Source organism: Poecilia formosa, unplaced genomic scaffold (assembly GCF_000485575.1).
Source record: "Poecilia formosa unplaced genomic scaffold, Poecilia_formosa-5.1.2 Scaffold219, whole genome shotgun sequence".
In the NCBI taxonomy this organism is placed as follows: domain Eukaryota; kingdom Metazoa; phylum Chordata; class Actinopteri; order Cyprinodontiformes; family Poeciliidae; genus Poecilia; species Poecilia formosa.
In genome coordinates, this window is record NW_006800158.1 from 843,315 (window position 1) to 856,522 (window position 13,208).

Genomic DNA, 13,208 nt, shown 5'->3' on the forward strand with positions numbered 1-13,208 from the left:
AAAAAATGAATATCAATATGCAAGTATGACATTTTCACTCTGGAACCTGGTCTTTGGTACATCATATGGTAGTTTTTTGCAAAGTAATTAATGACATCATTTAGTTGCTTTACCAATTTCCTTACTCAAAAGTTTCCAACAATATTAGTCAATCATGACTTTTTTATGCTTTAAGAGTCTCATAATGACATATGCTTACTTACTTCAAAGTAGAGTCACCTGTTAATAGCAGCCAGAAAGCACTCAAGAACAACTTTGTGGCAGTTTAACTGAGTAAAATCTTGTGACACTTCTGTTATTTAATGCTGATCTGATTACGTTGTTAAAAACAGAAGCCAAATGTGAAATAGCAGAAACCTGCTGGGATGGGGTTTTTGTGCACGCTCAAGACGCAAAACCGCTAGATAAACAAGCAGACAGAGGATGAGGCATTATCTGTCAAAAGAAATGCCACACCTTTTGATTTATTTTCCAATTAATTCCATTTAAACAAAAGGTCCAGGCAGTTGTGAAAGGCAAAGCTCTGACTTTGCCAGTGGTGTGTGTGTACGGCGGCGGCTGCGAAGGGGGCAGGCAAACATGACTGGGATAATAAGCGTCATGGAATCTAATCAAATTCCTAAGAGGAATTGATTGTTGTGAGGCAGCCGGTGCAGGAGTGGGGTTGACAATAAGCTGAAATTTAAGTGTTAATTTTTATGCTAATCCTCTGGCATCTCTGTGTGATGCAATTTGGTCCGGCAGCCCCCTCGACTTTGCACCGCAGATATGAAATTGTCCCGCGTACGTAGAAAATGTCAGCTTGCCAGACCCTGAAAGCTTGTAATTTATTAGGTATGTTTCTATTAGTATGTGTCACAGTTGTTAGAGAGCCACATGTGCAGGCAGGCAGTCGCTCCACCTCGTTCTCTACCCTCCCTCTCTTTCCACGCATCACACCTTTTCTGCTCCTCTGTGCCAACTTCCTCAAATCGTCTCATCTCCATCTTTGTTTTTTCTGTCGTTTTTTTTTCCTCCCAAACTGGCATCTTATTCTCTAGCATGTCAACCAGAAGCCCACCACACAGACACAATGACACAAACACCAAGCGTGGCCTTAAAAGGGTCTCGGATCAGTGCCTGCTTCTATGGAGCCTTAATGTATTATCATATATCTGGTGGTCCTTGCCCCCTGGACAAAAGGCTATTTAATACAGTTTAATGACATTCTGTAGAATTCATGCGAGTGTGTGCGTGTATGTGTGTGTGTGCGTGCGTGCGTGTGTGTGTCTGTGTGTGGGCTAAAAGAGTAACAGAAGTAGGGAATTAAAAAGAAAATTATTCAGGATTCACTCATGCAAATATGCCAATATAAAATGTGCTACTCGTCATTCTTCTTGTTTTGCTCTTTCCTCTGGAAAAGTCGAGTCCAGTCCAATTTAATCACAAGTACGTTTAAAAACAACAACAGTAAACCAAAGAATTGTGCACATAAAGGAACAGATGTTAAACAATAAAAGAATACACATTAAAACAACACAGTGCTAAAAGAAATACAATTAAAAAGAAGACAAATGTCAAAAGACTTTACAACTCAGTCTGGTTCAGATGCAAAACAGGAAGAATTTGTTCTTCAGCACAAAGTGTTGAGAACAAAAGGAAAAAATAATACACGGAAAGAACAGAGCAGTAGCAAGATGTTGCTACATTTACTTTTTTAATTCAACGTTACAAAATACTATAACAGAATAAAACACATAATTACTAAATGTTGCCATGAGCTAGCAGTATGCGAGAAGGCTGCCCTCCTGCAGGCCCCAGGACTGTGAAGATTGTTGTGCAGGAAGAGTTTCAAACAAGCAACCCTTCCTAGTCCACACAGATTTCAATAAAATGTGTTTTTGCCCACATAAAAATGTAAAAAAGGCACCTATCCATTGTAGAATTTACAGTTTGTGTCACACTCTTAAGAAACCAAAGGTTGTGCTGCGGTCGAAGATGAAAAGAGTCAAACAACTGTAGGATTTAGTTATTTTTTAAAACTAGAATATTTTGTGCTATGGGGCTTTTATTAAATTGTTGAGCAAAAAAATATAACGGTTTCACAAATCTACAGTGTTTATATCTTTTATTTAGAAGCAGATTGCATTAGAAAAAAAAAAAAAACTTTAACAAAGCACTATCATATTTAGCCTTATTGTGGTTTCGATAGATGGAGACAGAAGTTTGAGAGAAAAAAACAGGTATGTTGGTCTATTTAAATTACTCCATTTCAAATATTTGATGTACTCTTGACAGTGGAAGATATGTAGCAGTTCAAGTTTAAATTCTTTTTTTTTTTAAGTGGTCGCATTCATCGTTTTGGAAATCAAGTCTGCAAACAAGTCAAACACCAGCTCAACAGGCAGATGTCAAAGATACACACCTTGATGGAAAAGACAGATTTTTAACAACCACAAACTCCAGCTAAGTTAAATACACTTTTTAAAGAAAATCTGCCTTCTATCGAGTTCTGAAGCATTGATATGAGCTTCATAATTAGCTGTGCTTGTAGATGACTTCCATGTTTTCTTTACTCTCATCGTTTGCTGCCTGTTTGACTTAAAACAATCTTATCTTAAAGTGGGCAAAGTGAGATTTCCTCTTGTATTGATGCTGTTGGTATAGTTCAATGTCTATGTTTGTCGGTTAATGTGCTCAATGTCACAGTAGGCATATTTACTGTATTACCTTAAATTTTGTCAAAAGAACACATGCCAATGCATCTACTGCTTGTCATATATATGCTAACCATTTTTCTTGATAAAGTTTTCTTTAAAATAAAAAAGTGAATGAATTCAAAAAATGAAAATGAAAATGAAATGAAAATGAAAATGAATTCAGTGGGTGGCTAGCCTGCGTATGCTAGCTGGTAGCCTATCGATGCTTATGGACAACAGTGGGGTTAGCATGCTATTGGCAGCCTCTTCAATGTGAACGCAAGTGAGTTGTATCTTTCTCATTTGACAAAGCCAGCTGCTTGGTCACCAATTACGAACTATCATCAATCAGTAATAAGTAACTAGCCGCGGAATAGCTTCCTACAAGTGCGACATGGACTTAAACACAACAAACGACTCTAACACACTGTGTTCCAGCCCAACAATAATTTAAGCTGGAGAAATGTTACAATAATAAGCGTAAGTGCTTTTTTTTTAAACTTCCTTTTTTTTTAATCTAACTTGGTGTCAGAAGCTGCTCAGTCGTTAACACTTTCCTTTCTTAATGTTGCATTATAAATTCACATAATGAATCTTTTGTACACATATTTTTCTTGTTTCACATATATATGTGGGCTACACATCTGTGTTGCAGTTAAGTATACGTTCTTCAATCACTTGTACATCCTGGAGGATTCTAGTTACATTTAAAAGATGGGTATGAAAAATGAGAATCTGGTGAATTTGGGCCGTACGCTGTCTAACAAAATGACTTTCAAACTGAGAAAGAAACCAAAAACAATGGATTTTTTACTTTGTCTTTTTAGATTTTTTTTCCCACTTTATGTTGCAGCAGAATGTTAAGTCATTTTCTTCCTTATTTTTTAACACTGATGAAATTGCAATGTGCCCTGCCTGCACACTGAGTGGCTCTAGGAAAGCAGTCAAAAACTGTACTCAGCGGGCCCAGAAAACACACTGAAAGGTTTGGATGCAATTCACATATAGGTCAATTAAATGCAACAACATCTGCTCTCTCCCTACCATTTGCATATAGCATTCATATGTTAATGATGTCCCTTGTTCCCCCCCCACCTTTCTGAGCATGTGTGTATGTGCGTGTGCATGTTTGCGTGTGTTATTTGTTTCCCTCTTTATTTTCTGTACTTCCTACCCTCCTCCCAATTTATTTGTATCGCCCAACAAAAAGCGATGCTGAAAATTTGGATTCATATTTCCCTTTTTGGGGAAGATAAAAAAAAAAACGTGATAAAGAGAAGGAGAGAGACGCCTGTCCTATTTTCACTTCCTCTCACTTAACGATTAAAGGGGAGGTTAGATTGGTGCCACAGTTGTTCCACTGCCATGCCCCTGATTTCTACAAGAAGCCCCTTTAACAGCAGAGAAGGCGAAGCCCCATCTCTTCCCCAAGCAGCCCTAACGCCTTATAAATCAATGATGACACAGATGGACTAGCGATAATCTATTTAGAATGCCTCACAGCAAATATTGTTGTGCAGATGATTAGATAGCCAGTTATTTTAACTCCCAAAACCTAATCTTCTGCTTCTTATAATGCCCTTCAGATTTCTTATCGTAATATTAAGTTTTATGTTTTGCTTCCTCGAAATGAATTTTGCAAAAATATGTATTTGCAAATGTAGAATTTTTGCTTGTGTATATGATGGATATGCGATTTGGTGACATGACCTGCTTTAGGAACAAAAGACCCCGTGTCTTCAAAGAGGGCGGAGGAGGACCTTTAGCACAATTGTATCTCGGGGGCATTTGTGTGCGCATTAACGTGTGTGTGTTAGACTAGTCTAGCGACACGAGGGGGGTTAATGGCAATCCGGGGTCCCTGCCCCTTTTCATGGTCGATGGGTCTCACTTTAGAGCGCTGGGGGCGAGGAGAAGGAAGAGAAAAGGAGGAGCTGGGAGGGGAAAGAACAGAGGAGGAGTGCAGAAATGAAGTGGAGGTTGTCAGACGTGGCAACTGCTCAGAGGCCCTGATAAATATAAGCCCTTATTGATCGGTGGAAAATGAAAGATCCCCGAGTGGCGTGCAGTATTTAGCTTCTTGTCTGCCTCGCGTCAGCGGTGGCCTTGCCTAGGAGGGATAGATTTTCAGCTGTGCCTCCGGGCACCGCAGCACACCGGCTTTGATTTCATCTTTAACCTTTTTCTGCCGCGTTCCCTTGACCTCTGCAGCAGCGCTTACTGAATTTGTTAGATTTCCATCTTGACATTGATCCCCACCGCCACCTCATACTCGCCTCCCTTTCAACCTGTCGTCTTCCTAATGCTCCATCCCTCTTGTCCATTCTCTTCCTCTTCTCTCCCAGGTCTACGTTTCATTATCACCTCGTTTTCTAATCCTCCTCCTCCTCTGTGTCTCCCTCTAGGTGGCCATTCCAGTAAGCAGTAGTCGGTGAAGAGTGACAGCGAGAGGCCACTTGATCCCAACAGGTTGTGCACCAGTATGCAGGTGGTGTATTAAGGTCAGTTCACACCCCCTTAGCACGTAGAAAAACTTGACTTCACTTGGATTTTTTTTTTCCAAACCCTGTGTCTTATTTGCTTCTCACACTGTAAGTATAAAAGAACAAGACACATATACACACAGTTAAATGCACACATGCATTCACACATTCCAACTGTTCATCATTCACCCACCATTTAGTTTTATCCCCAAAGGCACTGTCTTAAACCAAAACACACACACACGCAGTCACACAGCTACAGTACACTGCTGTTATGTGCGCAGACAGAACTTGTAACAATCTGGATTGTGATAATCTATGATAATCATCCACCACATGCCACCTAAAAACGCACATGGGTGGCATTCAACACCCACACTGGCACATTGCTTCAGCGCGCCTCGCCTCCCTGTGCCACTCTCCCCCAATGTCACTACCTCTCAGGTCAATGTCATCGCTCATGTCCTTATTTTTCTCCTTACGCGTGGAGGAGCCCGCTCTGTGACACACAGAAAAAAAAGGAAGGAATCTCAAATATTTTATGTTTAGCATTAGTGTAATTGTGTCCCACTCGTATATCAAAGGATAGTTGAAGTGCAACAAGATCCAAGAAAACATGGATCTGTCCCTCACTCCTGAACAATGTCTCCTCCGTCTCTCTTTTTGTATTCTCTCCCTCTCTCCTCTCCTTTTGCTAGATGGATGATACAAAGCCAGCAACAGCTGTTGGCAGACAGGCCTGATATGAGAATAGCAGCATAGGATGAGCGGGCATTAAAAATTAATATGCTATTTAGCTTAGGTGTATTTTAGGTATTTGACATTTTCATGTCCGGGACAGACTAAATTTATTCATAGCTGAGAAAAAAAATAATAAAAATCTAAAAAAAAATCAGCGAGAATGAAGAATAGATGTGGGGAAACAAGACGAGGGGAGGTGGAGGCGGGGGGACACTAAGTGAAGGCCATTTTGGTTTTATGGTCACCCTGTTTCACTTTGCTTCCCACCACAGTGATCAATGTGTGTGTGTGTGTGTGTGTGTGTGTGTGTGTGTGTGTGTGTGCCCTGTATTTGATACATTGTAAGGGCTAGTTTTCTAACACATACTACGTTGTGAGGACTAACTACTCCTAATGGGGCCCAAAGCCTGGACCCCATAACAAGAACTGCTGTTTTTGGATTATATGTTAGTGTTAGGACTAAGGTGTGAACTGAGTTTAGGTTAGGGTTAAGCTTAGGCATGTACAGGTAATGGTTTCAGGTAAAGGTCAAGTTCAGACTATAGAAATTAATGAAAAATGAATGGAAGTGTGTGGATGTGTGTATTACATGTCTGCTGCATCACAGAGATGTTTTAGCCTAAATCTTCACTATGAATGAGCAGAACCTCGACATTTAAAGTGATGTGTTGAAATTAAATTTTGTGGTAATTTTTCCCCAGTACAATAAAGCACTTTCGAAAAAAAGTGAAACTAAGCAAAAATCAGCCTTACCTGAGACAACTTCTTATGTGGATGCAGAAGGACCAACGCAACATGAAGAATGTGAGGTCAAGCAACCCAGTCTGATAATGTCATGATAGATTCTGCATGTTATACAAGATGATGAAATCCAATTCAGACTCTACAAAAAACATAAAGAAATGAGTCTTTTTGGTTTATCGCCGATTAGAAGCTCAGAAGAAGATGCCAACTTTAGCATCGTTAACAGCGAACAATTAGCCAGTCTCACTATTCCAACTGTGCCTATTAATCTTTTATATCTTGTCTAGCACAATTTTGTTTTTCTACCAGACACCCAAAATGCTGTCACAAGAATGATTTATTATTTATAGCTGGTGAAGACTTCTTTAATGTTTTCAACGCCGAGTGTTTTCAGCCAGACAGGTGAGAAGTCCAACTGTTAACTCCATCAACACAGAATGACTTCATTCTTTACTTTAAAGAAAAAAAAAACAAACATCCAACATGGATGCAATACTGTCAAGTTTGGGGATCATAATTTATTATCCAACGACCAAGTGTCAAGCAAACATGTTACTCTTACCTGCCACCAGTACCTGTGAGCCTACAGGTAGTGGGCCGATGTGTGGGTAGGTTCCCCCAGTCTGCCACAGCTGACTGGAGATTTGAGAAGACAGGGTTAAACATGAGGACTTAGAGAAAAGTAAGAAGTTGGTGGCAATAGTAGCTTCTCTAGTGGCTTCATCTAGGAGAGTAACACATCTCAGCAGATAAACTTTGAAAAAGGTTTTTAAGATGAAAGAGAGCACGTACATTTGTAGTCACAATAAAAACTCGTAGAGTAAGAAAGAAATGGGGTTAAACGCTGAAAGATTGGGTCAAGTGCATCATCTACGGAGGGAGAATGTTAAGTTGTTGGCAGCGAAGTCACAGCCGATGGCTCCCTCCAGGAAGGTGTCACAGCGAATCAGAACACCAGACCTGATGTAGCTTCCACATTATAGCAAGTTTTAAGCCTAGTTTCATACAGCAAGTTTATTTGTATTGTCCACTTCAGCAACAGAGCAATTCAAAGTTCTTCACATAAAGAAACGTAGACGGGTGTCTGCTTCACGGACTACCACTGGGAGCTGGGTCCACAGGAGAGGAGCCTGATGAACTACAGGATCTGCCTCCCATTCTACTTTGAGAACCTCTACGGACCACCAATAAACCTGCAGTCTGAGAGCGGAGTGCTCTGCCAGGAATATGTGGAACAATCAGATCTCTGATGTGTGATGGAGTTTGCTTATTGAGGGCTTTATATGTGAGAAGGAGAATCTGAAATTCTATTCTGGATTTCACAGAGCCAATGGAAGTTAGCTAAAACAGAAGAAATATGATCTCTCTTTCATTTCCATCAGAACTTTGTTCGCTGCAGCGCTTTGGATCAGCTGAAGGCTTTAACTACATTTTGTGGACTTATTGAGAGTAAATATTTACAGTAGCCCAGCTTCAAAGTAACAAATGTACAGAATAGTTTTTCAGTGTCTCTCTGGGCAGGATATATCTAATTTTGGCAATATTCTGAAAAAGAGAGAAAGACATTTTAGAAACCGTTGACCCTATCTTGGTAAAAAAAAATGGCACCAAAGTTCTTGACTGTATGACTGTAGGCCAATATATTGTCATCCACATTAAGTGACTGACTGTGCAGTTTCTGTCCTCTTAGAATTTAGAAGCAAAGAAAAAAAAACCATCCAGGCATTTATGTCTTAAGACATGCCTGTAATCTACTTGGATTAATTGGATTAATCAGAATGTATTTGTGAACTTAGCTGAGTATCATCAGCATAACAATATTTAAATGGAGATTGAGAGGTGCAGAATTAACCAGTTTAAAAAACAAAAATTCCTATTTACATAATGCAGTGATGTGGTGCAGAAGGTAAACATATAAGTGACCCAAGTATGTCTCTGTTCTGTCTTTTAAAATTACAAATGAACATTTTTGAATATTTGTTTACTTAAGATGTCTGTTTTTGTCTGGTTAAAGCATTGGAAGCTCATTTCTAGTTCCCACAGAATCAATATCTATAGTTTCTTTCAATAACCTGTCGCTGCTGGATCCTCAGGCAGCACTTCAACTCCATCTGATAGTCTAATGAAAATGGCACAAAATGAAAATTATTCTTGCAAGCTGATACTGATTGTGCATGTTTATCTTCTTTATTGTTGGCACAAGAGTCAAAGAAATGTAATTAAGTGAAAGGTCTCTGTCATGTTCACACCACATTTGTGTCGTTTGCTAAATGACAGAGGAGATTAAAGGACTAGCTCCAACTTTTTGGGGACACATGGTGTATTTCCCATGCTATTCTGCTGGGTTTTATTAATACATGTTAACCAATAAACTTGTTTTGTTGGTTTTATTAAAATATTAATTGTACTTTTCTTTTTTAACACAAACAGATAAAATGTATTGTTTTACAAAATCTTTTTTTCTGCAAATACATTAATTTAAACACTATGAAAGATACTGTTACAGCTGTAAACAACAGCTTACCACCATGAAGAAAAGCTTTCATAGTACCGTGTTATGACAGCTGCTATGCATAGAGTAATTTTCTGGCAATTAGAATGAATTGTTTGGCAATCAGAAATTTGTGATTTTGATTCCAGTTCTCTCTGCTACATGTCATGGGGTGCTTGGGAACCCAGAGTTGTCTACATGTTGTGTATTATTGTATCACTGTGCGAATGCTTTTGAGTGTAGGTGAGTGTGACTTGTTGTGTAAGTGCAACTTTACAATATATAACTACCTTTGAAAAATGTACCAGAAAAAATTCAACCCAGACTCAGGAAATAATAGCCAAATAGTTCAGTCTCAGTTATTGCTGGGTTTCAGTCACGTGACCCAGATGACGCACAAAATTCAGATGGAGGTCCGGAAGGGGATTTCTCCGGTTCAAAACAAAGCAAAATTGATCACAACGAGTAACTAATGCCCTAAGTAGGCTGGAACAGCCGAGGTATCTCGACAAAATACACATATATTTAGGATATTATCTCGGTAAAAAAAAGACTTCTCTTATAATCTTGAGGATTTACCCGCATCGAGGCGATCCACATAACTAGTTAGTTATGTGGAGCTGGAGCTGCAGACCTCATATTATACGACGAGCCAGAAGAAAGCTTTCAAAAGCCTGGAGAATACAATCATTTAGTTTCAAGTTGGGTCAAATTTAGCAACAGCTCACAGTGACTGTATGGCTGGATAGGTTATATTTAATTTATTTAGCTTTTTTTTTATTTTTATTTTTTTAGCATTAAAGTCCCACTGAATAAACATTATGTTTTCTTTCTGTGACTTGGCACTGAGTTAGCTGCTAACAACATTAGCACTCTGAGGACAACCACTCTAGGGCATAAAAATAATATATCTTACCTTGCATATGAATGCTTGTCTTTCTAAGTAACTGTCCAATAAAACATCTGAAAATACAATTTAAACAATGTGATCGTTACCTGTTAGAAAGTGGCACTGCAAACTCTGGCGTTACGTTTCCGCACCTCCTGCTTTTAGCTGTAGATTGTTGATCCACTTTTCTCCTCTTTTTTCACTAAGTTTTTTAAAATGAACTCTTTTGTGACCAACTACCTTCTCAAACACAAAAATAACGTTTATTTTTCTCTCTATTAGAACAGTTGGAGAAACCGTAAACCGTAAGGCCTGCTCTGTTTGGAACTGTTTTAAGCATCAACGATACAAAAACACCATGAAATACATAACAGAATAATATTCTGATTGTTTACCTAAGCTCATTTTCACTGCCCTTACACAACCTGGTCATCCTTAAGAATCAGGGAAATTCGGATGATGGAGGGAAGCTTAGTGCAGTCATAGAAGGTTTTCCCTAATGGCAGTGTTGATAGAGAGTTGAGCTACAACTAGAATCTTCTTCTCACCTCCAGGATGCTCTCCCGATTGTGGAATGTGGTTCTCTTCAGTTAGCAGGATACGGCGTATGTGTGACACATGTTAGGCATTCTCTTAGCGTTGGCCTGGAATGAGCTTTGCTCGTTGCTGCAGCAGCAATGACATCGGTTCATCTAGCACAGCGTTGAGGAAGCTGTGCTTCTCTTCAGTCCTTCAAGCACAACAAATGAGAATTATGTCAGAAAAGGAAGTGGATATTTGTTTTGATTTCTAGGTGTAAAGTAAGTGTTGAGTGAGGTCACCGTTTCCACCACAAGGTGGGTCACACTTTTTGGCTCTTTACTCCCCAATCCTTCACTCACTTTAGCTTCAGTTTAGCTTCTTTAGTCAGCTAAATTGTAAATGGAGACTACTTACATGCTATATATCTAAATGCAAATAAAGTCTTACAACACTTCACCACAATTTCGAAACCTGGTAGTGGGAAATTGCAGCTTGAGTTTATAACATGACGAATGTGGAAAAGTTTAAGAAGTGTGTTTACATTTGTGAGGCAATGTATACATTATTGTTTGCATATATTTGATCCAAGAATTCCTCTGAAGGCAATAATATTAGTGAATGAGCCCATATGAAATATAACCACTGTGGATGAGCCTCAAATGTGTCACAGGTGTGACAATAATACATTGCCGTCTCTCCATTAGTCATCTTCCACCTCTTCCCAGCTGTTCCCCTAATTTCTCACTATTGCTGAACTTTACTCTTTCTTTGCTGTTTTCACATGTTCTCCCGCCTCATTCGCTCCATCTACATTACTTCCACAGTCGGTAGAAATGTTCCTGCTGCAGCGCGGCACTGTATATACGCTGACTGTTATTACCTTGGGGAACGTTTAGCAGCTCTGTGTTTAACACCATAACCTCCACTACATCAGCAGTGGCAACCCGGGGAAAAAAAAAACAAAAAACTAGAAGGTGGAAACCAGAGATGGCTCGTGTTAGGCGAGCAGCCGACTGATCGCCACAATAAAGACGACAGGAGGGAACAAGAGAGAGGGAGAGAGAGCGCGGGAGGGAGACCAAACAAATCTACTTTATTTCAACCCACTGGATGATCAGCGCTTCTTAAGGGTTGGGATAATTTCTTACGATATCTCTCACTACAAAGTAAACAGAAATCAAAGCCCTTCATGCTTCAAGACAGAAGCACTAAATGAAAGCAGCTATCTTAACAACCTCATTCATTTCTGCTCTTTTTTCCCCCTCATGTGGTCCATTGATTTCACATAACTAGTGTTAAGTGAAACTATTTTAGTACAATGGATCCACTTGACTTTGTGTCTGTAAGCTAGGCTGTCTTCAGCTTCAAGTACAGTCAAGTAAAACTACTAACAATCATGCTTGCTGGATTAAAAATTAAATAGTCAATTTGAAACATCAAGCAAAGCTTTTTTTTGTTGTCTCTCTCTCCCTGTGAGTTGGTGCCAGTTTCTGTGGCGGTGTGATTTTCAAAGTGTCACAACAGCCTGTGTGCCTTTGAGGCTAAAACCTCTTGGCAGATGTCACTCCCTGTCATTCAAATTCCACCACCCAGCCCCTGACCAGCATATTGTACCCATCAACCGGCTCCCGTTCCAGTCAGCACCCATCACAGGATGTCCCCCATTCAAACCCTCTCTTGGTTTTTAGGGGACTTGGAGCATCTTGAAGTAAATTAGATCTAACAAAGGAATCAAAGCACTGGTCTTGTCCTTTTTAGATTTTAGAGCGTTTGAGAGAACTGGAATGGTTGAACCAAAGCTCCAGGAACCATTTTTCAGAAACTAGAGTAGATTTCTGGGGGCATCCTTCACTCGCCGTACGTTTCCTTTGCATCTGCGTGAATATATACAAAGAAATATGACATTTGTTTCTCAGAAACTTCAAATTTCTGCTTAGAACCAAATCTTAGCTTCTTTTTTAAAGTTTTAAAACAAAGAAAATCCAGAGACTTTGAAATTTGTAGTGACTTTATTTAACACATTAGTTAGAATACCTGTAACAGCATCAATGCTAGTTTTTTTGTTTTGTTTGTTTTTCTGCTCACAGCTTTGTTCCTCTCCCACATGCAGTGGTTGATCAAAATGTCTGCTAACTCTCCCACAGTAGAACGAGGGACCTGCTCAGCATCGACAGTGGAAACAGTCAAGGGAGTTAGCCTGGGTAAAGAATAATGTTCCTGGAAATGAAGCTAGGGGTTGCATTGTCAATACACACCTATATTTCCACTTGCAACATTCCCGTTTCCCTCATTTAGTTTTTTCATGCTATATTTCCTGGTAAAAACTGTAAAAATGGAAAACAATGAATGAGCTGAAGACTAAAATCTATTGCAAATGTTCACAAAGGGCTAAAGAAAATAACTTCCAGCAAATTAGCAACAAGAAGCCTGATCCCCCTTGTGTTCTGTCTCCCCGTCCCCCCCTGCAGCCCCCCAGTTGTGGCACCGCTCGCCTTCCTTGGCAAGTTTCCTGAATTAAACTGCTGGCTTCCTGTTCTTTTATATGCACGGCCACATCTGGGGAGCCCGCTCACAGGGCCCCGCCGCTTAATAACAATCACCTTCCCTTTCACTCGGCCCTGATTGTTTCTAATTCGCCCTGACAGATAGTAGCTGACAAG

The 13,208-nt window shown here is 39.7% G+C and overlaps 1 protein-coding gene across 6 annotated transcripts in view; it reads left to right on the forward strand.

Moving 5' to 3' along the window:
* znf536 (zinc finger protein 536) overlaps nucleotides 1–13,208 on the forward strand; it is a 251,828-nt gene that overhangs the window by 98,237 nt on the left and 140,383 nt on the right. For all 6 annotated transcript variants that reach the window (XM_016679757.1, XM_016679755.1, XM_016679756.1 and 3 more), the window contains one exon: nucleotides 5,084–5,179. The gene's annotated coding sequence lies outside the window, so the exon portion shown is untranslated. The remainder of the gene's footprint in view (nucleotides 1–5,083; nucleotides 5,180–13,208) is intronic.